At 40.0% G+C, this 24,871-nt stretch overlaps 1 protein-coding gene across 14 annotated transcripts in view; it reads left to right on the top strand.

Moving 5' to 3' along the window:
• The first annotated feature begins 6,019 nt into the window (after window positions 1–6,019).
• SETD5 (SET domain containing 5) overlaps window positions 6,020–24,871 on the top strand; it is a 79,212-nt gene continuing 60,360 nt past the window's right edge. For 7 of the 14 annotated variants that reach the window (XM_019984361.2, XM_019984367.2, XM_019984365.2 and 4 more), the window contains exon 1: window positions 6,021–6,344. The gene's annotated coding sequence lies outside the window, so the exon portion shown is untranslated. Of the gene's footprint in view, window positions 6,345–24,871 lie in introns of all 14 variants that reach the window. The other 7 variants (XM_070776275.1, XM_019984368.2, XM_019984364.2 and 4 more) reach the window with 3 other exon arrangements.

Here is a 24,871-nt window from a genome sequence, read left to right as displayed (position 1 = left end):
ACCTGACCTGGATGGCACAAGTTGTTTCCTTGCTGGATTCAATTCTATCTGAATAGCACAGATTCTGGGATTCTGGTTCTTCGCTGGATTCAATTCTATCTACCCTTTTGAATACCTAATCCAGTGATGTCTGGGTAGTAGCTCTTTTTTTCTCATCAGAGATGACACAATAGCTTTGGATTGCATTAACAGTTGCTGCAACCTCTATGTACTGGTCTACATTTGGATCCTGTGTCTCAAAGAGTAACAGTGCCTCCTCAAAGAAAACCCCTACATCGTGACACTGTACATGAGACATATGAACTAACTTACATGAATGGAGAGAAAGTTTGCAACTTGAAGGTTCATATGTAAGGGACTTAACTGTATTACGAAAAGTTTTGACCCTGAAGACCTCCATTTACTTAGGCAACAGGGATACAGCCAAAAACAAGCGAAGTCATGCCCTGAAGGAGCAAGCTAAAGAAGTATGCGGAAAACACCCCAATTAATAATTATGATTGTGAGAAATGCTATGACAGCATTCAGTTGGGGAACCCAATATACTGGAGTTAAGGCATCATGGAAGGCTTCCTTGAGAAAGGAATGTGTTGAGACTATTCTTTTCAGTGACTGACATTTAGCTAGTCCAAGTCTGTCTTTCCATCTTGACTGCTACCACTGTATATAAAACCTCATCATTTCCTGTTTGGACTACTATAAAAGAACCTAAGTGGTCTCTAAAAGTGGTCTCTTAGGTTCTAAAGTGGTCTCTCTGCCTTTAACCCTACAGCCTATCCTGTATGTGCACCTAGATTAAATTTTCTAAAAGACTGATTCCATCAGAAAAGACAGTACCCTAAACTGGTAGTAATAGCTAAGCAAATCAGACCAGAGTTTGGATCTCTGTTGCTGCTGCTGCTAAGTCGCTTCAGTCGTGTCTGACTCTGTGCGACCCCAGAGACGGCAGCCCACCAGGCTCCCCCGTCCCTGGGATTCTCCAGGCAAGAACACTGGAGTGGGTTGCCATTTCCTCCTCCAATGCATGAAAGTGAAAAGTGAAAGTGAAGTTGCTGAGTCGTGTCTGACTCTTAGCGACCCCATGGACTGCGGCCCACCAGACTCCTCCATCCATGGGATTTTCCAGGCAAGAGTACTGGAGTGGGGTGCCATTGCCTTCCCTGGTCCTTAATAAATTGCTATGTCTATAGGAAAGTTGTTCGGTCTCTTTGCAATCTAAAGTACCAGACTTCTGGGTCATGACCTAATGATGTATTCTATAATTAAGGTTGGCCTATGAACTTCCCTGGTTGGTCCGGTGTTAAGACTCTGTGCTCCCAATATTTGGTGAATTAAAATCTCACATGCTGCCTAAAACAAACTAGTCTTACCCTCCTGATGCGGATCCCTATCACATTTTGGATTAATAGTTGCAAACCATAATTTACCATACCTCTTCTGTGCACAAAAAAATATGATAGAAACATTTATGTTCAAATTTTATAAATCTTTTAAAAAATTAAGAGCACTTACAAAACCTTCAATTCTCTCATGCAAGTATGTTTTCATTCTACTCATTTTTTGTCCTAGGAGTTTAAGAAATAATATGGCTCTACTTCAAAAGGAGCTAAGTAGTGGGTTTGTTTAAAAAATTGTAATGAAAGTCTAAGGAAATCAAGGACAGGAAGAGGCTAAGTGCAAGGGTTTGTACAGGAAACCCAAGGAAGAGCTAAATGGCCGACAAATGTATTCAGAGACCGTGAGGCATCAGTTTCCTTTATGAATAGAATATTAGGTAATTTGGGTTAAGTTTCTCCGTAAAAAAAGCATTGTTTCTGTGGACTTAAAACTCTATCTGAAAATCAATTTCACATATAAGTCAATAAAATCAACATTTATTGAGTACTCAGCTCTAGGTTCAGGCACCGCGGAATCAAAAACAAATCCATATCCTTGAGGAATGCATGTAGTGGGAAAATAGACAAAAAAGGAAACTTCTTTCTCAAAAAAAAAAAAAAAAATTTACTTGGAATAGTTTAACATTCCTTCTAAAATAAAAACAAAACAATCTGACCTATAAGCTTCTGAAACTACTAAAGACAGGCATACTGTAGTCCCACAGGACTGTATTTATAGTGTGATTTCCAGCCTACCAACATCAGAAGGATATAAAAGACACAGAATTCTAATGCCCCCCACCAATCTTAACTGAATTCAGAATCTCTGGGTGTGAGACTGGGAGTCTGCATTAAATAGCAAGCCAATTATGTGCACTTCTCACATTTTAAGGAAAAGTTTTAAGTTAAAAAATTTCCCTTTTAAAGTCCTATTCCTCACTAAACTTCTGTCATCATTATTTTAATGAAATCCCACTTTCCTAAAATTCATGATGTATTATTTTTTGAAACTCAAAACACATCAACACTTGCTTTCTCAACATTGTCCAAGGCAGGTTTATCTTTAGAAATGGTTTTCTGGATTTAGCTGTCAGGAAATGGCAGCCTGAAAAATCCCATGGATATCGAAGCCTGGTGGGCTACAGTCTACAGGGTTGCAAAGAGTCAGACATCACTGAGCAACTGAGCACGAGAAGAATACAAATAGGTATTGGGTTGGCCAAAAAGTTTATTTGGGTTTTTCAATATCATACGGAAAGCCCAGATGAACTTTTTGGTCAATCCAGTATTAAAACCTGCCAACCAACCAACCTGGCAGGAGTCAGGGGTGGAGTGGGAGGAACTTAAATGTGCCAGAGGTTCCTTACTGCTCTGTATGAAGAGAAAATTATCAATGTCCATATAAAGATTGAAGGCAGGAGAAGGGGATGACAGAGGACGAGATGGTTGAATGGCATCACCGACTCAATGGACAAGAGTCTGAGCAAGCTCCCAGAGATGGTGAAGGGCAGGGAAGCCTCGTGTGGGGCAGTGCATGGGATGGCAAAGAGTTGGACAGTACTGAGTGAGTGAACAACATTAAGTATTCTGCAATCCACAGTCTGTAGCTAGAGCCTCACTGTCCACAGCAGTAATTTAAATTATATAAAATTTAAAATTCAGTTCCTTAGTCACAACTGCCACATATCCAGGGCTCAAGAATAATGTATGGTTAGTGGCCATCATGTCAGATAGCACACTACAGAACATTTCCATCACTGCAGAATCTTCTACTGGACAGTGCTAATCTAGAACACTAGCAAGCACACAAAAAAGTATTAACAGAGGACAATCTATCAAACCTTATAAAGACGTCTACAAGTCACTCATTCCGTTTTATTTAAGGTTGGCTAGCCATCAAGAAATACACTAGGAACTTAGGTACAACACTCAACAAGCAGCTCAGAATAGCTAAGATAATTTAAATAAGCACTGACAACCACCTGAGAAGTGCTATGATTCAACCTGCTATGTATGGGACCAAGAGAAAGGGGATTCTAGCTTAAAGCATAGACCACAGAAGGCAAGATCATAGGGGAGATGATATTTGAGTTTTAACAGTCTTTATTGGAAGGGTAAGGACTATCAAGGGTAGCATTCCAGGAGGAACCACCCCTACAAAGAGGTCCAATAATATTGTTTGGGTGTGTATGTGGAAAACTGTCACAAACAAAAAGGCTGTTAAGGTGAGGTTAGTCCATTGAGGGACCTTGTACATCACATTTGTGATGATGGAACGCATCCTGTCAGTAGTTACCAGGCAGTAAAGGAGCTGGATCGGTTACTTCCATGCTGCTATCTTTGTATGAGAACTACTGTCCTGGACACATATGAAAGTTGTATCAGCAGATACCAGAGACAAGAGATCCTAGTTCGAAGGATACTAGCCTTATGGCAACTGAGCTTGATTACTAACTCATAAGCATATCAATGAAAATGGGTTGAAAGGTATTCTAAGGATATAAAAGAGATGTTGCTGAACCTCACGTCCGGTTCTCAGCAAAGCAGTCGTCAAGATCATCTGGACTATTAAGAGGGTCAGTAGAATCCCAGCTGAGGTTAAAAAATTAAATGAAAATCAAGGTAAAGACTCCAGAATATCCATAAAAGAGGAATAAATGCATTTCTGGGCAAGAGTGAAGCCTATGCTCGAGCTGGGTAGCCTTAATTGGTGGTGAAACCTGTCTGGTTTCATGACTCACCGGGATACCAAAAACAGGAGAGGAGAAAGCCAATGGTATGACTGGGACAAGATGAGCAAGTGTAACAAACAGAAAATGGGCTGAAAGTATGAGTGAGAGTTGCTAAAAGGCCTGACTCTGAGAATGCAAGGGTGGGGAATTAAATTTTTAAGATCTAATCTAAAATGCTCTGTTTTGGCGGTGTAGCAACGGTCTCAAATGGGGAACCCAAGAGAGCATGCCTTTAACCTATTTCTCAACTGTCTCAAATGGGGAGAGTATAAAATTCAGGAGATCAAGCTTTTAACCTCTCTCTCAATCTCCTGGAAAATATGCAACAAAAGGATGTTAAGAAGTAGTAACTCGCAGTCTCGCTGCATAAAATAAGTCCTAGGTGTTGCCTGGACTTCATTTCACTCCACCACCCCATTATAATTATTTTGTGACACAAACTCAAGCCTGTGGGAAGATAAAAGAAATTGGGTTCGTCCTCTAAGTCTTATACCTGCTCGATCCCCTGCAGGACAACGCCCAGGAATAAGGTTAAGCCTGGGCAAAAGAATCCCGCCCATAATCGAGACTCGACATGGAGGCGATGACGAGATCGCGGGGGAGGGAGGGATTCTTCTAGGCCCAGGGCGGTCCTTAGGAGACAGGAGGCAGCAGAGAACTCCGATAAAGGTATTGCGGCACTCCCCTCCCCCTGCTGAGAAGGGTGCGGCCTTCTCTCCGCCTCCTCCACTGCAGCCACCTCAGGATTGCAGCTCGCGCCGATTTTTGGAGAACATGCACCTCCCACCCACAAGCCAGCGGCACCGACCCCCACTCCTCCCTTCAGCCCCACGGGTCCAGGAGCAGGTCGGGCTAGTCTTGTCCTTCAGGCAGCGGGCGCCCAGGGCGGAGCCGCAATCGCCACCACCCAGAATCCTCGGCCCGGCAGTCCGCCCCCACCTCCAGCGCGCGCTTCCTGCCACGTTGCGCAGGGGCGCGGGGCCAGACACTGCGGCGCTGGGTCTCGGGGAGGATCGTACCAACGACCGCCTCCCCGCCGACCCGCGCAGTGGTTTCGCTCATTTGGGACCCGAGCCAATAACAAGGGGCCGTTCCCTGAGCTTCAGCAGCCAATCAGATGCCGAAGCCAAGCAGGCGGCGGGTAAACCGACTCCCCCGAAGGAAGGGGTGGGTGGTAGGACGCCCGCGCGAAGCCACTTTCACTGACCCTCCCTTCCCACCCCCACCCCTACCTCCCCGTGGGAGGCCGACCGCGCCTGCTCATCCAAGTCTCTCTCCACCCTACCTACCTAAGCACCCACCCAGTGGGCAATGCGAGAGTCCCTAGGCGGCTGCGCACTCCCGAGGCTGTAACTGACAGGCGCTTTACTCCAACCAAAACACGCCATTTGTGTTTTCACACACGGCGGGAGCAGCAGCAACCAATCAGTGACAAGATAAGAGCCGGAAGCGCTCCTCCCTCTGCAGGAGCAATGGCTCCGTCCGGATTCGAGCCTTTTCCGCTCCCTTCTCCCTCCCCCTTCGGTTGCCGCAAGGCGGGCCGCACTCCCGCCTGCCTCTGACCACCTCTCTCCCTTTCAGCGTAACAAACGCTATTCTCCCCTCTTCCCACCGGGGAAAGCGACCCCCAGGTACCGGCCAGACGACCTCAGCCACCCATCCCCCCACCAATCCGCCGGACCCCCTCCCACCAGAGTTCCGCTCCCCTACCTAGCCGAGGCTCTCTGAGGAGCCGGAGCCCCAGAGCACAGCCTCTTCTCTAGGTGGCCCCGGCGGCTTCCGCTGATTGGCAGCGAGTTGGCCAATGGGTGCGGGGCGGTGGGCGGAGGGGCCAATGGCGCGGCGGGAGGGGGCGTGTCCCGGGTGCCCCTGGCGCCGGCGCTGGGAATCCCCGTGCGGTCAGTGGCGTTTCCGCTCGGGCAGCGGGCTGAGTGAGCTGCTACCGCCGCCGCCGCCGCCGCCGGGGGAGGGGCGGCCGCCGCCCGCCTGCGCTCAGAGACTCACGCAGCCCCAGTCCCGCCAGTCCGCCAACACTGTAGTGCCGGCCCCCCTCCTTCCCTGGCCCTTCCCCCTCCCCGCCTTTGGCTCGCTCCGCCTTTCTGCCCCCCACCCCCACCTCACGGGCACGGGCCATTCCCGGCCAGGAAACGCCGTGGCGCCGCGTTGGGCCTAACTCGAGTCCTGCTGCCTCCCGGGAGTGCCGTGCGCCGCAGCCCGGGCCCAGGCCTGGGACAAGGTAAGGGTCCAACAGAAAAGAGAGACCTACCCTCACGACCGGGCCCCGGGGGAGGGAAGGGTCACCTCCTCCGTCTCCCCGCGCTTGCTCTCGGGACGTGGGCCTGGCCCTCCCCAGGCTCTCAGTAGGAGGATGTTGCCCCTTCTCATCCCCCTCGCCGCCCCCTACACACCGTTGCACCCCTTTCCCAGGCGGAGAGGCCCCATCCGTAATCTCGTCGACCCCACTACCCTTTTCACGTCTTTCCTGGGTCAGGACGCTTCCCCTCCCCCCACGCCTCTTCACCCCTTTTCCCGGGAACTGCCTACTCCACGTTTACCTTTTACTTGAGGATAGGCCTCTCACTGCTCTCCTCTCAAAATACACAGGCACACTTTTTTTCCCCTCCCCAAACGCCACCCCCACCCCCGTTCGCGCGGCCTTGTGACAACTCTGATCCCTCTCGGGGGGGCTTCGATCTCCCCACCCCACCCCCGAATGTTCCTGGACGCCTTCCCCCTCGTCCTGGGGTCCCCATCGCAGATGATTGCTTCGTTTCCCACACTAAGGACATTACCTTCGCCACCCCCACCTCACATTCTTGGGCTCTCAGTGGCATAAGCCCCAGAATATCTGAGATGGCCTCACTGAATTTGTAGGGTTCTAGCTTGGAGTTGAGCCAGATTGTGTCGTTTTCCCTGCCTTGGGCGTGGAGAGCGATCGTTTGCGAACGTCTTTAAAGGCAGAAAAATGTAGCCTTTATCAATTCTCTTTCCCTCTGCGTGGAAGCCAGGGATGCGAAGTGAATGGTGGTGAGAAAAAGCCCTGGTTTTTAAGTAGGTGAATCGCGTGAGAGGGAAAGTTTCTGTTGGGAAAGCCCCTTCTATGCTAATTTGTTCTACAGAGCTCCTTTGCTCATCTCACTTCTTGGGAATAACTGGTCTTTCCCTTGGATACTGATGCTGCAGCCAGCTCTGCTGGTCTGGGTCAGGGGTGCGTGTATGACCTGCATTTTCTGCTTTCTCATGTTACTTGTGCAATGTGTTCACCACTAACTCATTTCTTGCCCAGACCTCTGGGTTGCATTGGGCTTTGTCTATACTTGGTTTATTTTTCCAGTTTTCCCCGTTCTCATAGTACTAAAAGAATCCCCAGGTTCTCTGCAAATTTCCTTTATCCCTTGATGAAACGAGTTGCATTTAAATGACATATTTATGACCAAGGTCATATTAACATTTTTGTTGGGCAGATGTTACATATTACATAGCAATACTGTGATTAGGGTGGATCCAGCTGAGTTGAGTGTTAAGAGCTTTTCAATAGAATGTGTACCCCCTATTTGGGAAATTTTCTTGATTAGTTTTATATCAGTGTTTGTAGGTCACTCTGAGAGGAAAATTATAAGTGGTAATTTGAGGTGTGTGGAATCTGAGCTAGTAAACCTCACCTTTTCAGAGGTTTCTGGGCCTGTTGGAGGACAGGAAATTTTTTTATTAGATTTCTGCCGGTTTTTTCAGGAGGATCATTAGTTTTCTTCTATAGCCAAAAATTCTGGCTCGTTATGGGATTAGAATCTTTTAAGGTTTACTCAGGATGTCACTATGTAGAAAATGATTATGTCCTTTGGTAGGACACAACACAAGCTTCTTTCTTTAACTGCAAATTTAAATTTGAGTGTAAAGAGAATGTTTAGCAAATTGGCCTTTTAAAGACTAAAGGTTAATCTTCACTCCTAAATTGGTGCCTTATTGAGTGTATATTTGGAATTTGGTAAATGTTGATTTTTCTAATAAAAAGCCACAGTTAAAACTAAAAGGGTGACCTTAGGATTGTTTCTTTTTAAAGGCATAATTCCAGCCCTTCTGGCATGGAGCACTGGTCCAAAAAAAAAAGAATGTGTAAGGAGTGGGGGTGGGGTAAGAAGAAGGTTGTTCCTTTGGGTTGGATCACAGGGGTGAGTATACAAGGCAGCAGCAGCTGCTGGCTCTGGAGCTCTGGTTGCTACGTGAGAAGCTTGAGTAGTGCTGGCTGCTGTCTCCAGGGAAGGACAGCAGTGCAGCGTCCATTAATGCTGTTGGCTGCAGGGAGCTGCACTTAGGCAATGGCTGCTTCAGGGCTAAGACGGAAACCTTGCTTTCCTGGGAATTTTCACTGCTGTGCTGGTTTGCATTTTATTGGTGGGGAGATGAGAATTAGCAATTCATAACCTTCTACCCATTTATGGATATCAGCATTTGGAAACTGGATCGTAGTTAAAGACTTTTATGTTTGGTTTTTGTGGCAGATTTTTGATTTTAATCTTGGGATTTTGCTTGGATAGGACCAGAAGTTCCATTTGAGTCCTAATTTTTCAATCCTTTTAAAACCAAGGTAATAAGAATTTAAGGATCTTCCTGAGAACCAGAATGGGGAAAATATCATTTGATTTTTCTGCAGCTGGCATGTTTTCCTCCATCTTTTTAATCATTAAATCAATTTTAATACTTTATTTGTACGGCTTCTTCCTTCCAGTTGTTAGACCATACTTACCTTATTGAACAGATGCTTTTGCTAAACATTTTACTATATTTAGGGTCTTAAACTCTAGAAACAACTGTCCTTTGCAGAATAATTTCTATATATAAATATCAAGTATTTTCTTATTTTCTGTTAGTAATAGATTTCTCCAAATTAGATTATTTCTTTAGAATTTGACCTGTGATATTGATTAATTATGTGTTGTGTATAGTTGTCTAACATCACAAGGATGTATATGTTTGACAGTGATCCATCTGAAATATGACAGACCACAAGGAATACTCAGAAATTGAATAAACCTAGTGTACAGGATACTTGAGATGATAGCCTCTAGGCCCTTTATGTAGTCTGTCTTCTTCCACGGTTCCCACAGTTTAGGAAGATCTCTGATCAAGCAGAACAGTTTGTTGAGTATGGAAGTACTTGAAGGAGAATCACCAGCCCCATATACCATCAGTTACATCCAATATTTAACAGATGCCTGTTATTGTCTCCCCCTAAGACTCATGCATCCTACATATATATATTTTTTTACTTCAGAATTTTAGTATGTTCAGTTTTGTGTAAATGAACCCAGTCATCTGTAATGTGTAGTATGACTGGCGTTTGTGGCGGGAACCAGAAAGAATGGAAATGAGTTTTGTCATTCACAAATGTTGCTTGCATTGTCTTTCAGTGTTGCAGGGGGACTAATGAAACAGAACCTTTAATGGATAACGTTTTAGGTGGTTCTAATTCTTATTACTATCACATATAAAAGATGCCATATCAGATAAGTATGGTGTCACTCATCCTGGCTGTTTAACATAGATACAAATGTCTTTAAGTTGTCTTTCATATAATATGAAAGCTACCTTATAAAATAATTGCTTTTAACTTGTATTTCCTGTTCGGAATCCCTTTGAGATCTAATATAAGATCATTTCCTTAAGAGCATAGAGGGCCTTTTCATAGAATTTCTTTAACCAGCATGTTTGAAGTTTTTACTGTCTTCTGATAGTGTTTTGTGTCCAGAAATGTACATACTTTTTGGACTTATTTTGGCCTTTCTGGAGGAGGATGGCCACTTCATTTTTTCCCTTTGGACAGGAAAATAATATTGTTCAAAATGCAGATGTGCAGACAACCACTTTTACTTTATCCTCTTCATATTCAAGTAATTTATGAAATATTGGGCAAAAGCTAAGGACGGTCAGTGATTGTTGGATACATCTTACCAGTGAAAAAGTGGATCGTGAATAAAATAAAGTTTTCTTATTTTTTGTTATTTAGGACAAACGAAACTTCAACTCTGCAAAATTGTGAAATAATATATATTTAGTAATACAACTCATGGTTATTTGTAAAAAGAAAAAAATTCTTTCAGTCACTCCTCAAAGTATAATGTACCTATGATAAATAACGATTGACACCATTCCTTGCTGCCAAAAATTCCAAAGTATGTGGTGAAATGGCATTTTTAACCTTTCTGTTGATGCAGTGACTTCTCTTGTGGTGAAGATTCAGGGTAGTTCATGAGAGGTTAACAGAATATCATTTCTTTAATTTCTCAGTACATACATTGTTTAATCAGTTAGTCTTATGAAAAATGTTGTGTTGTATATTCATTCTGAATTGAGTAGATACCCCATAGCTTGGTTGGGGGGGCAGTGTGTTGGAAAGCATTGCTTTAGAGAATTCTTATTCTGACAGTATATGAAACTCCTAACACTTAGGAAGAGAAGTATAAGAGATAAAAGGAACAATGAAGCAGAATCTCTGTCTACTTTATATCCGCTCTCACCAAGCAAGGAATTTGTAATCCCATCCTGCCTCACTCAGTTTTTCCATCATATTGATTTTGTTTGCTGAATACCTCAGGGAGAGATGTAAGGGTCACTTTAAGTATCTTTGACATAAAGACAGGGATAAGGAATTTCCTGCTTATTGGAATAATGTCTTAGTTTTTTAAAACACTACAATTATTGGATGTCTTTATCTGATATATGTGTCTTGATAGGATCTTACCGATATCTGTGCTCTTCTGTCTTCTCTTGAAGTATGAACATTCTCAAGAGTTTTGATGGCAGATTGAAGTAGTAATCATTTCCTTAGCCGTGTTAGTCATGTATATACACCTAGAGCTGAGGCTACTCCTTGGCCCGTGTTACGAATCACAGAAAAAGCAGTAGATGTAGGACTTTACTCAGAATGTCTCTGTCTGGGGAGTCAAGTTTCTGATGTGCTACCTAGTTGAGGGAAAATGCAGAATTCCTCGCTGTGCTGTTTGAAAAATAGATGGAAGGATGGGAGGAGCCAGAGACGTCTGCAGCAGGACTTGGTCTGAGTAGAAAAGGAAGATTTTTGTTTCAAATTGCCAGCTGCTTATGGCAAACTGACTCGCTTATTATGCCTCTAGTTGGCCTGTCAATATGGCCAAACAGCTAGATAAGTGCAGGGCAGGACAAAGGGCTCTTTGCACAGCAGGGAGGCAGTGCTGGTGGGGGAGGGGTAGGAGGTGGGAAAGGCAGGAGGAGGAGGTTCTTTTCCCTGGGAGATGATTCAGTTTGGCTTACAGTTAAAGAAAACATTTATAGTTCCTACTCAAGCGTTGAATTTGTGCCAACCATATAATGGTAACCCCAAATTTAGTATATCCCTGAATGTCTGGTAGGAACCCATCCCTTCCTCCAAGGAAAAATGAAATCTTAAAGCTTTGTATCCCCCTAAATTCAAATCACCTCCCCAGTAGACCAGTTCTAGAGCATCTGACTGTTGAATTCTCATTTAAAAATAGGAAAGAATATTGTATCTGAATAAAACCTTTATATTTCAGTATGTATATTGTCCATATTTGATTATTGGGTTAGACCAGAATAGTAGAATGATTTGTTTCCCTTTGTAAAATAGTTACATATTGTTAGCTGCAATTTTATATCAGTGTTATGAAGAGCACGCTTCAGCATTCAAGTGTTGGGTTGCCATCATGTAAAATGTTAACTAAAGAAAGGCTGCTTATTATTTCAGTCTCATCGCTACTTCCTGGACAACCTGATATTCCCTGGAGATTACCCAACCTCCCTTTTAGGTTAGGCACAACCTTATTTGATACGTAAGTGCTCAGCTCCCAGCTGCAAGTGGGGTGGTTGCATCTAGCTTATTAGAATTAATAATCACAGAATTGGAAGAGATCTGACATTATTCCTTTATACGAAATCATAATGAAATAATTCAAAGTTTGTGTAAGTTTGCATTAAAATGTTAAAAGGATCAATGTCCTGAATAGTATTTATAGTTACTTTTAAAATGTTGAACAGTGCATGTGTGCCTATTCTTTTTGTTTGGTTGGGTTTTTTGTGCCAGTTGTTGTTAAAAAACCAAAATATTGAAGAATTGCATTTACAGACAAGTTAGACAGCAATTATTTTGATTGCAAAAGGATTCCTACATTAAAAAAAATATATGCTGAAATTCTTTTAAATAAATGCTTAATATATTTTCCGAGAATTTGATTTTTAGACATAATTGATTTGAACTCAGTTTTCTAAGAGTACTTCTGTTGCTTGAATTGAGATACAACCTGCATTGCAATGTTACTAAACCAGACTTAGAGTTTTCCCTTATATCCAGACTGCAGGCGATAACAGAGGAAACTGGAGTGTTAACTTTTTTTTTCTTATGGATTTAGAGCTTGTGGCTGTTAGCAAAGAAGAGGTGTTTTAACTCAACAGAATAATTAAAAATATCTTTAATGCACATTTTAATAGTAAGCAAGCCTGACCATGTTTTGTGTCTTCTCCCTTAGTAAAAGAAATATAAATGTGTTACCCACTTACCATATTTTTATGCACAGTGGTCTTGGCAGTAATGATATATTTTGACCTGAAAAAGGAAATTTGAGTGACTAATTATTCCCATTAGACTATTTTTCATGAAATAGTATCAACATTAACATGAGATTTAGTGGACTGCATTTTATATTATTATAGAAATTTAGGGTAGTCGTTTCTTCTCTTTAAAGTTCATTCACATGGATTATTTCCATACGTTTGTGTGACTAAAATAGAAGCCACCTAGTTCAAACCCTGGCCTCCATTTCAGACAGTTTCCTCTACATGTCCTGAGACTAACATTGCCAGCACTAGGATAAGCGTCTTTTGTGCATATACATGTGCATGTACACGCACACAGGAATGTGCACTCCACTTTCCAGGTAACTAGAAATCTCGTCATCCTGGCTTCTAGTACTCCTATTACCTGAATCTTGCCAGAGTCCCTAAAAAGTTCCTGGCAAAAGTGGGGAAGGGGCATGATTTGATCCCACAGGTTTTGATAACTATTTGGCTCCCCAAACAGTTCATCTCATTTGCAATAAGACATAGCCAGCAGTAGGCCAGAATGGAGGTAAAACACAGCACCGTACCTCTTGTCTGTGCAGCTGCTCCACCTTACTTCCTGCTATTATCCCACAACGCCTCTCCCTAGCAAAAAAATAAAATAGGACAAAGGGGAAAAATTGGGTTGGCAGATATGATTTTTATTATGATTAGATTGTGGGCTTGTTTTTTATGTACTTAAATACAAAGCTTATTTGTCCTATTCTCAAACAATTCTCAAAAGTCCATAGCAAAAGAGATTTTATAACTGAAGTATCTTCTATTCTCTTTCTTGATAAACCATTTCAATTGTTAGCCTTCCGGGGAAAAAAAGATGTTTTTAAGCATACTTGTGTTTTATTGGTTGGTAACACAGTCACTATTAGCACCAAATGCCACCATATTAGCTTGAAGAAAGAAAAGAATTTCTTCTGTAGATAATGTTTGCAGTTTGAATTGGGAATTACTAACTTGTATAACTCAGATTTATGATAACAGTAAGGTTAAAAAAATTAAACCTTGATGAATCTACCCCTTTGCCTTAGTGGAAGTGGAATTGTTTGAATATAGATTTTTTTTCATCCTTCAGAGCTCTTTCTTCAAGCTGCTAATTTATGTTCTTCAAGCCTTGTTTTTTCCGTACCATCCCCCCATAAGAAATTTTATTGTTTTCTGATGGTGAAATTTTCTCATCCCCAGTCCTGAAATGTGAAGACTCAAGTAAAACCTAGTAATCTAATAAGGCATGTGCACTGCTGAATATAGTAAGAGGATTATTTCATAATTCTTAGAAATTATGATCTAGTTATAATGTTCCAGTATAGTGTTAGCATATTTAATAATGTTGGCTTGTTAATTTTGGTGTATGTCCATATGGATCTCCTTGTTTTATATTCGCACCCATTGTTTGTCATTTTGTTTAAGGTTGTTTTCTTTTTTTTTGTCTCCCCGTCTTTGTGGGTTTTTTTATTTCTGTCCTGTTAGGATCTTTGGCCTGTGTTGAAAAATTCTGTTTTCCTTCCACCAGCCTCTCTGTGTTCCTCAACACATACAATTTGTTTTCTGTCACAGCTCTGTGAAGGAGGATGATCTGCAGTTAATAATCAACTGTTCAGGCATTCTTGATATCAAAGGAAGGTTTTTTTTATGAGGAATAACCTGGAAGGACCTGTTGGCAATTACTCTGCCTTTATGTTACATTTTCCTTCATTGATGTAGGCTGTTGAGAATTGACTTATTTTATAAGAGAAACCAGATAGGAATGGAAGAGCCACAGTTACATATGGTTATTTTGAAAATAAATATTTAATATGATAACATTGGGATAGAATCTGAAAGGCACTTTAAAAAAAAAAAAACCTACATTTTCTAAAAACAAAGGTGTTTAATCACCTAAAGTAAAATAAAGAGAAAGACTTTTGAGGCACTGTGATTGATTGCATACTGAACATTTAGATTGCATGCTGTAGCATTAGATTGTTGGATGACATAAACTTTTATTTTCAGCAGACAGATTTATTTATGGCAATTGAAATTTTAATGTTATAACTTAATAAAGAATAAAAGGTTGAAATCATGTCAGTGCACATTTTAGGATGGGGCTAAATTATAGGGCTCGGTGGTAAAGAATTTGCCTTTCAAGCAGAAGATACAGGTTCAATCCCTGGAGAAAGAAATGGCATCCCACTCCAGTATTGCCTGGGAAACCCCATGGACAGAGGAGCTTGGCAGGCTAAGCATGGCATGGGGTCGCAAAGAGTCAGACTACTTAGCAACTAAACAACAACAACAAATTGTACCAAATTGTTTCATATTTTCATATTTAAACTACTTTTATTGGAAAAACTTAACCAAATATTTAAAAAACTGATTAAATGGGATAAAGTATTTAGAGCTTAACAGGTACTCATTTCTTGGTGGCACATATTATATAAGCAATATTAAAACCAGATACTTGCTAAAGATTCTTTTTTAAAAAATTATGCCAACATCCTGTATGAAACTCTGCAGTTACTATAGCCATACCGCTTTAGATTAAGTAGGTGATAATGCCAGTGCTCTTTGGAGCCTGTGCTGGATGAAGTGTTTTTGCTTTTTCTTCCTTACTTTACCCTTAGGCCATTAAGATTTGAAGTGTTGCTACGCATAAGGTATCCATTCATAAATTGAGTAGGAGCCTGATAAGGTCTTGTGTGGAGGTTCATGGGAAGACATGTATTTTTAGAAAAGCAAGGCTCTGGGTAAGTGTAGTTTTCCTCTCATAGTTTATCATGCACAGTTGGTATGAAAAGGAATAGCTGGACGTTTGTAGAATATACTAAGCCCCAAGAGGAGAAGTAAACATATCTAAATACAACTGTGCTAGGCAAGAAGGATGAAACAATTTTTTTGTATAGAATACCTTAGCTTTTCTGAACTCTGTAATACTAGAAATATGGTTCTTTGGAAAATAGTTAACCCAGAGGATTGAGTTGAATATACTGTGAAAAATGATTTTTTTAATTTAATCTTTTATGGATAGAGTGACCTTATGTCTTGGTTTCCCTGGGACACTCCTGATTTATGTCTCCCAAGTAATTAGTAATGGCACCCTTTTCACTCTCAAAAATGCCCTGGTTTGGGCCATAAATTATATCCTCACCCTAATTATAGAGGATCGTGGGAACTTTCTGTCACTCTGTAGCAATGCAGTTTTTTTGGAGCTCTTCTGATTGTCTTCTTTGCTAGGATTTTTCTGTTTGCTTCTCTGAACCCTCGTATTAGGGTCTTCCCTGATAGCTCAGTTGGTAAAGAATCCACCTGCAATGCAGGAGATCCCAGTTTGATTGCTAGGTTGTTAAGATCCGCTGGAGAAGGGATAGGCTACCCACTCCAGTATTCTTGGGCTTCCCTTATGTGTCAGCTGGTAAAGAATCTGCCTGCGATGCCGGAGACCTGGGTTTGATGCCTGGGTTGGGAAGATCCCTTGGAGAAGGGAAAGGCTACCCACTCCAGTATTCTGGCCTGGAGAATTCCATGGACTATGTAGTCCATGGGATCGCAAAGAGTCGGACAGGACTGAGCAACTTTCATTTTCTCTGAACCCCCATTTTCATATGGACGGTTTTAGAATGGAGAAGGAAATGGCAGCCCACTCCAGTATTCTTGCCTGGAGAATCCCATGGACAGAGGAGCCTGGCAGGCTCCATGGGGTCACAAGAGTCAGACATGACTTTGCAATTAAAGAGTTTTACAATGCCCTTTTTCTTTTTAGTGGTAGTGAGGAAGGGAATAGATACAGATTTAATTTTTTGTTATGAAAAATTCCAAATACAACAAAACAGAGGGGAAATAGAAAAAATGGACTCCCTTTGAATTTTAATGAAACCATTCCGTTTGATCAAGATAAGGTCAGTACACTGCACTTGGTTGATAAGTTTGTCTTTCTAATTTATAGGTTCTCTTTTCCTCATATTATACACTTAATGAAATTTATCATTGTGTTGAGTTCTTACTGTTGGATTTTGGAAATTGTGTCTCCATGTTCTACTATTAGATGACCCCCTGTGTAAATTAGAGATTAGATCCATTGCAAGTATACTTCATAATAAAGTACTAGGTACTTTCCTTAAGAGTTACATAATGTCTTCTTGTCTGTGTGATGTTAGGCAGCTGTTCAAGGCCCCAGAGAGTTTCTGTTTGCATAGTTTCTATTAAGATTTACCATACTAGAAATTAAAACAGTATTTTTTAATGTTATTAACTAATTTTAGAATAGCAATAACAAATCCTGCTGATGTATGTAACATGATTATGAAAAATAACTTTCCAGTTTTTTTAATGGTATTAACATTTAACAAATCTCTTTGGTGATAGAAGACAACTGTTTCTTATAGTTACTTCTGCATTTAATTTGTTGTGATAAATTGTTTTGGTTGACGACTGAAGAAAATCTGGCCTCCCACAGATACATAGTTGAAAAGAAAAAGCCTTTACTTGCTCCTTGAAAGAATCTAAGAACTTCAGAAGTTCTCAAACCACACTTCGAGAAGAACCGGCTTAGATTCTATCACTGCTTATTTTCTGTAATACTCACCCTCGTTAATTATGTGGGTCCCCTAAGATAACAATTTGAATAGGAAAGGCAAAATCAGTGCTTACTTTTTTTCCCCCTTACTTACTAGTTTTCAAGATAATGGGTTGGTAACTTAGCAACCTCTAGAGTTAAGCCATGAAGAGTCATTATTATTGTGTACTTAGGGTTTTATACCTGTTTGATATGTTTCAGTCTCTTTCAGTCATTAATGTTGACATTTAAAAATTGTCCCACATTTGGCTGTTAGCTCCAAAGCCTTTTTACTCCTTATCAGTCGTTTCCTGACTTGCATTGATTGATCTGTTGCTTTCTAGTGTGACAAGATGTTCCCGGATCATTTTGTGTATTTCCTGCTCCAAACCTGGACTTAACTCATTTCTTCAAAACTGATTTCTTTTAGTGGGAAATGGTATTTAGAGACCACGGTTTGGGTGTTAGAAGTGTTTCGTGCTCTTGGGTTGGACCTTCTTTCTAGACCACTTCCATGGATAGAACTAAAAAATGGCTTCATCCTTTCCTCTTTTTTTCCTTTTTCGAAATACCAGTTGTTGATACTATGTGGCAGCCTGGATGAGAAGGGATTTGGGGGGAGAATGCATATGTCTGGCTGAGTCCTTTCACTGTTTATCTGAAACTGTTGCAACATTGTCAACTGACTTTACCCCAATACAAAATAAAAAGTTTATAAAAAATAAAATATCAGTTGTTGATATTTGATAATTTTTATTTTGAATTTAGTGCTCCATGATATTTTTATAAATGTAGTCTTTCCCCATGCCCCAAATCTCAGTTTCCACTAACACGCAATGTAATTATCATGCTTTGCCCCACATACACACACAGCAGTTTTAGAATGGCAGGCAATGTGATTACTGGAAAGTGAGTTTGTTTTTGCCCTTAGGATATATCTTTCCAGAGATATACAGTCCAGTCAAATTACAGTGGTTTAAAATCACTTGGGATAGATCTTTGTGTGGTTATGTCACCAACTTGATAAACAGGTTAATTTGTTGTATTTCACTTTCAGACTTTGCAGGGATTACTTTCTGTTTTATAATTATATAAAATATGGTTTCTAAGTGGAATTTAAAAATCTGAATATACTCAGATCTAGCTTCTAGATTTTTCCCATTGTCTTCTTTTCCCATTCCTATTATGTAAGACTTAACAGATAAATTATGAATGATATTTAAAGTGAGATTTTGTCATGGTACTTCTATTATAACACAAGAAGATTTAAGTTAGTTTATTTACTAAAATTATCTGCTTCTAGATTTTTCAGTAAATGGGAACTTTTAGGCCATAGAAGAGGAATATAGACTTTTTTCTTCTTCTGTTGTCCAGAATTTCTTGACTTAATATAGACAGTTCAAGATAAAAGACTTCCTTTCTCTGGGAAGAAAGGAAAACTTTCTTTCCCCATTTGGGGCATGGAAAAAGATTATATTTATAAAAATATCGTATTTGGTAAAAGTTATCAAATACCAACAACTGATATTTTATTTTTTGTAAACTTGTTATTTTGTATTGGGGTAAACATTCTCTCTCTTGAAATGCTAAATCATTTTCCATTTGTCTTTGATGATTTCAGATACTTGAAACCTGACTAGCACTTGGGCCGTTGGTACCACTTGTAATACAGAGATCATCAATACCATTTTTTGAGTAATTCACCCTTAGACCTGAAATTTAAATATTATCTTAGAAAGTATGACATCTGATTTTTAACTTTGTCATTTAAAAGTAAAATTACTTGATTTTATATGTTTTAAGTTAAAAATAAAATTGTTGAAAATCTGAAACCTGCCAAATATTAAAAGTTTTATCCTTTCTAACACATAAAAGAAGTTACCACATCATTTCAGCAGTCTATTTTACATTCTAGTGTATTTATTTTTGTTGCTAAAATACGTTAAATCAAGATATGCCAAATGGTGACATGATAGTAGTTAAAGGTGTGAGTGTTCTGTGGAGAAGGCAATGGCACCCCACTCCAGTACTCTTGCCTGGAAAATCCTTTGGACGGAGGAGCCTGGTAGGCTGCAGTCCATGGGGTCGCGAAGAGTCAGACATGACTGAGTGACTTCACTTTCACTTTTCACTTTCATGCATTGGAGAAGGAAATGGCAACCCACTCCAGTGTTCTTGCCTGGAGAATCCTAGGGATGGAGAAGTCTGGTGGGCTGCTGTCCGTGGGGTCACACAGAGTCGGACACAACTGAAGCAACTTAGCAGCAGTGGTTCTGCAGTTGGGTAGACCTTGGTTCGGGTTCTAGTTTGTGGGTTTTCTTGCTCTGGCCTTGGACAAGGTTCTCAACTTGGTGAGTTTAATTTTTTGGCTACATAGGAATAGTGCATTTCTCATAAATTAGTTGTGGGCATTACATGAGCTGGTGCATATAAATTGAGGTAGGACACAATGGCTTTTAGAAAAGGAATATCCTATCCATGTTAGCTTTTATTTTGGAAGTTATTATTGTTAGGAATATTTGATCAGTTCTCTAAACTCTCATCTACATCTTAGGATGAGTAATGTAAATATAGCACCTAATTTTCAGGACTCCACTGGTTATATGAAAAGAACAAACTGTTAAAGGAATAATTGATGTATAGTTAAAATTTGAGGCTTCTGACTACAAATATACCAGTGCTTGCTATATGAATATAATTACATTAAAAATGTTAATAGAGAAGGGACGTTTAAGGAAACAAAGCTTCTTTTCAGGATCCAAGGTCCGTTTCAGACGTTAGAAGTTGTTTTATATAAACAACTTATATAGTGACTAAAGTTAAAGGGATTTTTTTTAACTCTGGAGTTTTAAGGTATATCATGAGGCCTTTTTAAGTGCCTTCAGATAAAGCTATATAACTCCAGGTTACTCATCTGGTCAGATGTTTGGGAGATTTTTGTTCTTAAGCTTTACTGAGGTATAATTGACAGGTAAAATTGTGATAAATGTATAGCATACAACTTGATGATTTGATATATGCATAAATTGTGAATGGATTCCAGCAACTAACACTTTTCATTCATCACGTTTACCTTTGTGTGTGTGAGAAAGCGCCTATAAATTCTAATCTCAGCAAGTTTCAGTTTTATAGTGTGTGTTATACTTTAGATCCTTAGACAGCTTTTTCATTGAAAGTTTGTACCCTTTTAGTGGCTTCCCACGGAGAAGGCGATGGCACCCCACTCCAGTACTCTTGCCTGGAAAACCCCATGGACGGAGGAGCCTGGTAGGCTGCAGTCCATGGGGTGATGAAGAGTCGGATACGACTGAGCGACTTCACTTTCACTTTTCACTTTCATGCATTGGAGAAGGAAATGGCAACCCACTCCAGTGTTCTTGCCTGGAGAATCCCAGGGACAAGGGAGCCTGGCGGGCTGCCGTCTATGGGGTCGCGCAGAGTTGGACACGACTGAAGCGACTTAGCAGCAGCAGCAGTGGCTTCCCGTTTCTCTTACACTCCTGCCAGCCACCATTCTACACTCTGTTTCTGTGAGTTTTTGTTTCTTTTTCCATAGTTCCACGTATAAGCAATGATTTCTCCGTCTTCACTTAGCGTAACGCACTCCAGGTTCCAATGTTGTCAAAAATGGCAAGATGCCCTTTTTTATGAATAATGTTCCATTGTAGGTAGGTAAGTAGATAGAGATCATGTTTTTTTAATACATTAATCGTTCAGCAGACACTTAGGTTGTTTCCATAACTCGGCTATTGTAAATAATGCCGCAGTGAACGTGAGAGTACAGATAGCTCTTCAGGATAGTGATTTTGTTTCCTTTAGACATAATCCCCAGAAGTGGGATTGCTAAATAAAATGGTAGTTCTACTTTTAATTTCTTGACAGACCACCACATGGTTTTCTGTAGTGGTTGCACCAGTTTACATTCCCACCAACAGTGCGTGGGGGTGCCTTTTTTTTTCCACATGTTCATCAGCTTTTGTTATCTCTTGTCTTTTTGATAACAGTCATATCAACATATGTGAAATGATGCCTTACTGAGGTTTTGGTTTGCATTTCCCTGATGATTGGTGATATTGAGGACCTTTTCAAGGATCTGTTGGTCATTTTTCTGATGACAGAGGATGAGATGATTGGATTCCAATACAGACTTGATGGACATGAGTTTGAGCAAGCTCCAGGAGTTGGTGATGGACAGGGAATCCTGGCATGCTGCAGTCCATGGGGTCACAAAGAGTAGGACACGACTGAGCAACTGAACTGAACTTAGGAAAGTACCTATTCAGGTCCCTTGCTTTTTTAATTTTTTTTTTTACTTGGCCGTGCTGGGTCTTCGTTGTGGCACTCGGGATCCTCAGTCTTGTGGCATGCAGGATCCTTGTTGCAGCAAGTGGGATCCAGTTCCCTGACCTGAATTGAACTCAGGACCCCTGCAGTGGAAGTGTGGAGTCTTAGCCACTGGACCACCAAGGAAGCCCCTGCCTATTTTTTAACTGGAATTTTTGTTGTTGTTCTCTTTTGGCTGTTGAGCAGTATGTGTTCCTCAGATGTTTTTTTATGTTAACCCCTTACCAGCTGTGTGGTTTGCAAATATTTTCTCCCATTCCATAATACCTTCTTGTTGCGTTGTTGGTTTCTTTTGCTCTGGAGAAGCTTGTAGTTTGTTTTAGTCTCACTTGTTTATTTTTGCTTCTGTTGTCTTGGCCTTTGGTGTCAAATTTTTAAAAATTTCAGGCAGTAAAGAAGATACTGGTACACACATACAATGGAATGTTACTCATCCATAAAAAGGAACAAAATAATGCCATTTACAGCAGCATGGATGGACCTGGAGATTGTCATACAGAGTGAAGTAAGTCAGAAAGAGATGTGTCATATAATACCACTTATATGTGGAACCTAGAAAAATGGTACAAATGAACTGATTTGCAAAGCAGAAATAGTCACAGATGTAGAAAAACAAACTTACAGTTACCAAGGGGGAAAGGTGGATGAATGGGTGGAATGAATTAGGAGATTGGAATTAATGTGTATGTACTGTGCTATGCCTAGTCGCTCAGTCATGTCCAACTCTTTGTGATGCTGTGGACTGTGGCCCGCCAGGCTCCTCTGTCTGTAGGATTCTCCAGGCAAAAATACTGGAGTGGGTTGCCATCCTCCTCCAGGAGATCTACCCAACCCAGGGAGCAAACCCAGGTCTCATGCATTGCAGGTGGATTCTTTACCATCTGAGCCACCAGAGAAGCCAAGTATGCACTGCTGTATATAAAACAGATAATTAATGAGAACCTACTCTGTAGCAAAGAGAACTCTACTCATTGTTCTGTGGTGACCTAAATGGGAAGAAAATCTAAAGAAGAGTGGATGTATGTATAACTGATTTACTTTGTGGTACAGAAGAAACCACCACAGCATTGTAAAGCAACTATACTCCAATAAGAATTAATTTAAAAAACTTACTGGCAAGATCAGTGTCAAGGAACTTATCCCCTTGTTTCTTCCAGGAGTTATATGGTTTCAGGGTCTCACGTTCATGTCTTTAATACATTTTAAGTAGATTTTTCTGTGTGATATAAGATAGGGGTCTAGTTGCATTCTTTTGCCTGTGGATATTCTGTCTTCCAGACACCATTTATGGTGAAGAGAGATTATCGTTTCCTCATTGTGTATTTTTTTAATGAATGAAATTTTAATTACTCACATTTTTATTTTATATTTTAGTTATATGCAAATCAAAAAGCCATTTTTAGTTTCTTTTACAGCTACCATAATTTACAGAAAATATAACACCAAAATGCCATTGTATAAATTTACATTTAAAGTTAAATTCAGACTTAAGCAGATTTGTATAGTTAAACTTTTTAAGAAAAATTATTCCATCAGAATCATCAGCTTTAGAAGAACTGATTTATATTTTGAAATGATTGACTAGAAATTTATTCCTTGTATCCCTTTTCTCTTTGGTAACCATAAGTTTGTTTGTTATGTCTATGAGTCTTTTTTTGTTTTGTAAATAAGTTTATTTGTGCTATTTTTTTAATTCCACATGTAAGTAATACCATACAGTTTTGTCTTTGTCTAACTTAGTATGATAATCTCTAGCTCCATCCGTTTTGCTGCAAATGGCAGTATTTCATTCTTTTTCATAGCTGGGTGATATTCCACTATACATACTGTATCTTTATCCATTTACCTGTTTACGGACATTTAAGTTGCTTATGTGCTGTCATAGCCTATAAAATATTCTTAACAGTCCTAGTAACAGAGATGCTTCTCAAAATTAAAGAATATCCAAAAAAGTCCTGATTCATAGCTTTTGCTGAATTTCTCCCCATTATAAATTCTTGATATCTTTGCTGAAAATTAGTTTGCCATATATGTATGCATTAATTTCTGGTCTCTCTAGTCTGTTCCACTGATATATATGTCTTTTTATGACAACACTGTACTGTAATTTTGTAATATAGTTTGAAATCAGGAAATACGATGCTTCAGATTTCTTTTTCTTTCTTAAGATTGCTTTGGCTGTTCAGTAAAAAATGCCTTTGGAATTTTGATAGGGATTGCATCAAATCTGTTGACTTTAAAGAGTATGTACACACTTTTAGCAATGTTTCAGTTGATGAGCATGAGCTATCCTTTCGTTTGTGTCTTCAGTTTCTTTCATCACTGTTTTATGGTTTTCGTTGTACAGATCTTTGATGTGGTTGATTTCATTCCTAATTATTTTATCCTTTTTGATGTTGTAAATGGGATAGTTTCTTAATTTCTCTTTCCTGTAGTTCATTGTTAGTGTATAAAACAATTGCTGTTTTAAATGCTGATTTTGTATCGTATGACTTTGCTGAATTTGTTTATTCTAAACACTTTAGGTGGAATATCTAGGGTTTTCTAGATATAACACCATCAGCTGCAAAGAGATGGTTTTACTTCTTTTCTGATTTGGATGGCTTTTCTTTTTTCTTGCCCTGGGTGACACAGATACAGGAATTGGGAGTTCTAGAAAGGGACAAAATAATGGCTAAAATTATCTCCCCCCTCCCCCCCAGAAGGCCTGGGGGATAAATCAGGAGATTAGGATTACTATATTACACACTACTATATATAAAATAGTTAACTAACAAGGACCTACTGTATAGCAAGGTAACTCGACTTGGTGTTCTGCAATCCTGTATGGGAAAAGAATCTTAAAAAGAGTGGCTATATGTACATGAATAACTGATTAACTTTGCTGTACACCTGAAATTAACGCAACATTGTAAATCAACTCTGTTCCAGTTAAAATTTTAGAAAACAATGATCTTTGCCCCAAAGCAGAACAGGAACTATAATCCACACACTTTTTAAAAAAAGACTCTACCTTTTAGCAGTGCATGCTGAAATATTTGTGAACAAAATGATGTTACTGGTGTTTCCTTTAGAATGAAGGAGAGGGGAAAGATGAAACAAGATTGACTGTGAGTTGGTAATTGTTGAAATGATATACATAAGTGAAGTCCCTTGTAAAATATTACTTTTTATTACTTGTCTGAAACTTTTCACAATAAAAAAGTTTAAAGGTTAAAGTAAACGTAACAACTTGGTTGTTTTGAGTCTTGTTAAAGCAGGTTAGTAACATATTCAAATGTTTCAGT

The sequence above is a fragment of the Bos indicus genome, chromosome 22, assembly GCF_029378745.1.
Source record: "Bos indicus isolate NIAB-ARS_2022 breed Sahiwal x Tharparkar chromosome 22, NIAB-ARS_B.indTharparkar_mat_pri_1.0, whole genome shotgun sequence".
In the NCBI taxonomy this organism is placed as follows: Eukaryota; Metazoa; Chordata; class Mammalia; order Artiodactyla; family Bovidae; genus Bos; species Bos indicus.
This window is presented reverse-complemented; position numbering and strand designations above follow the sequence as displayed.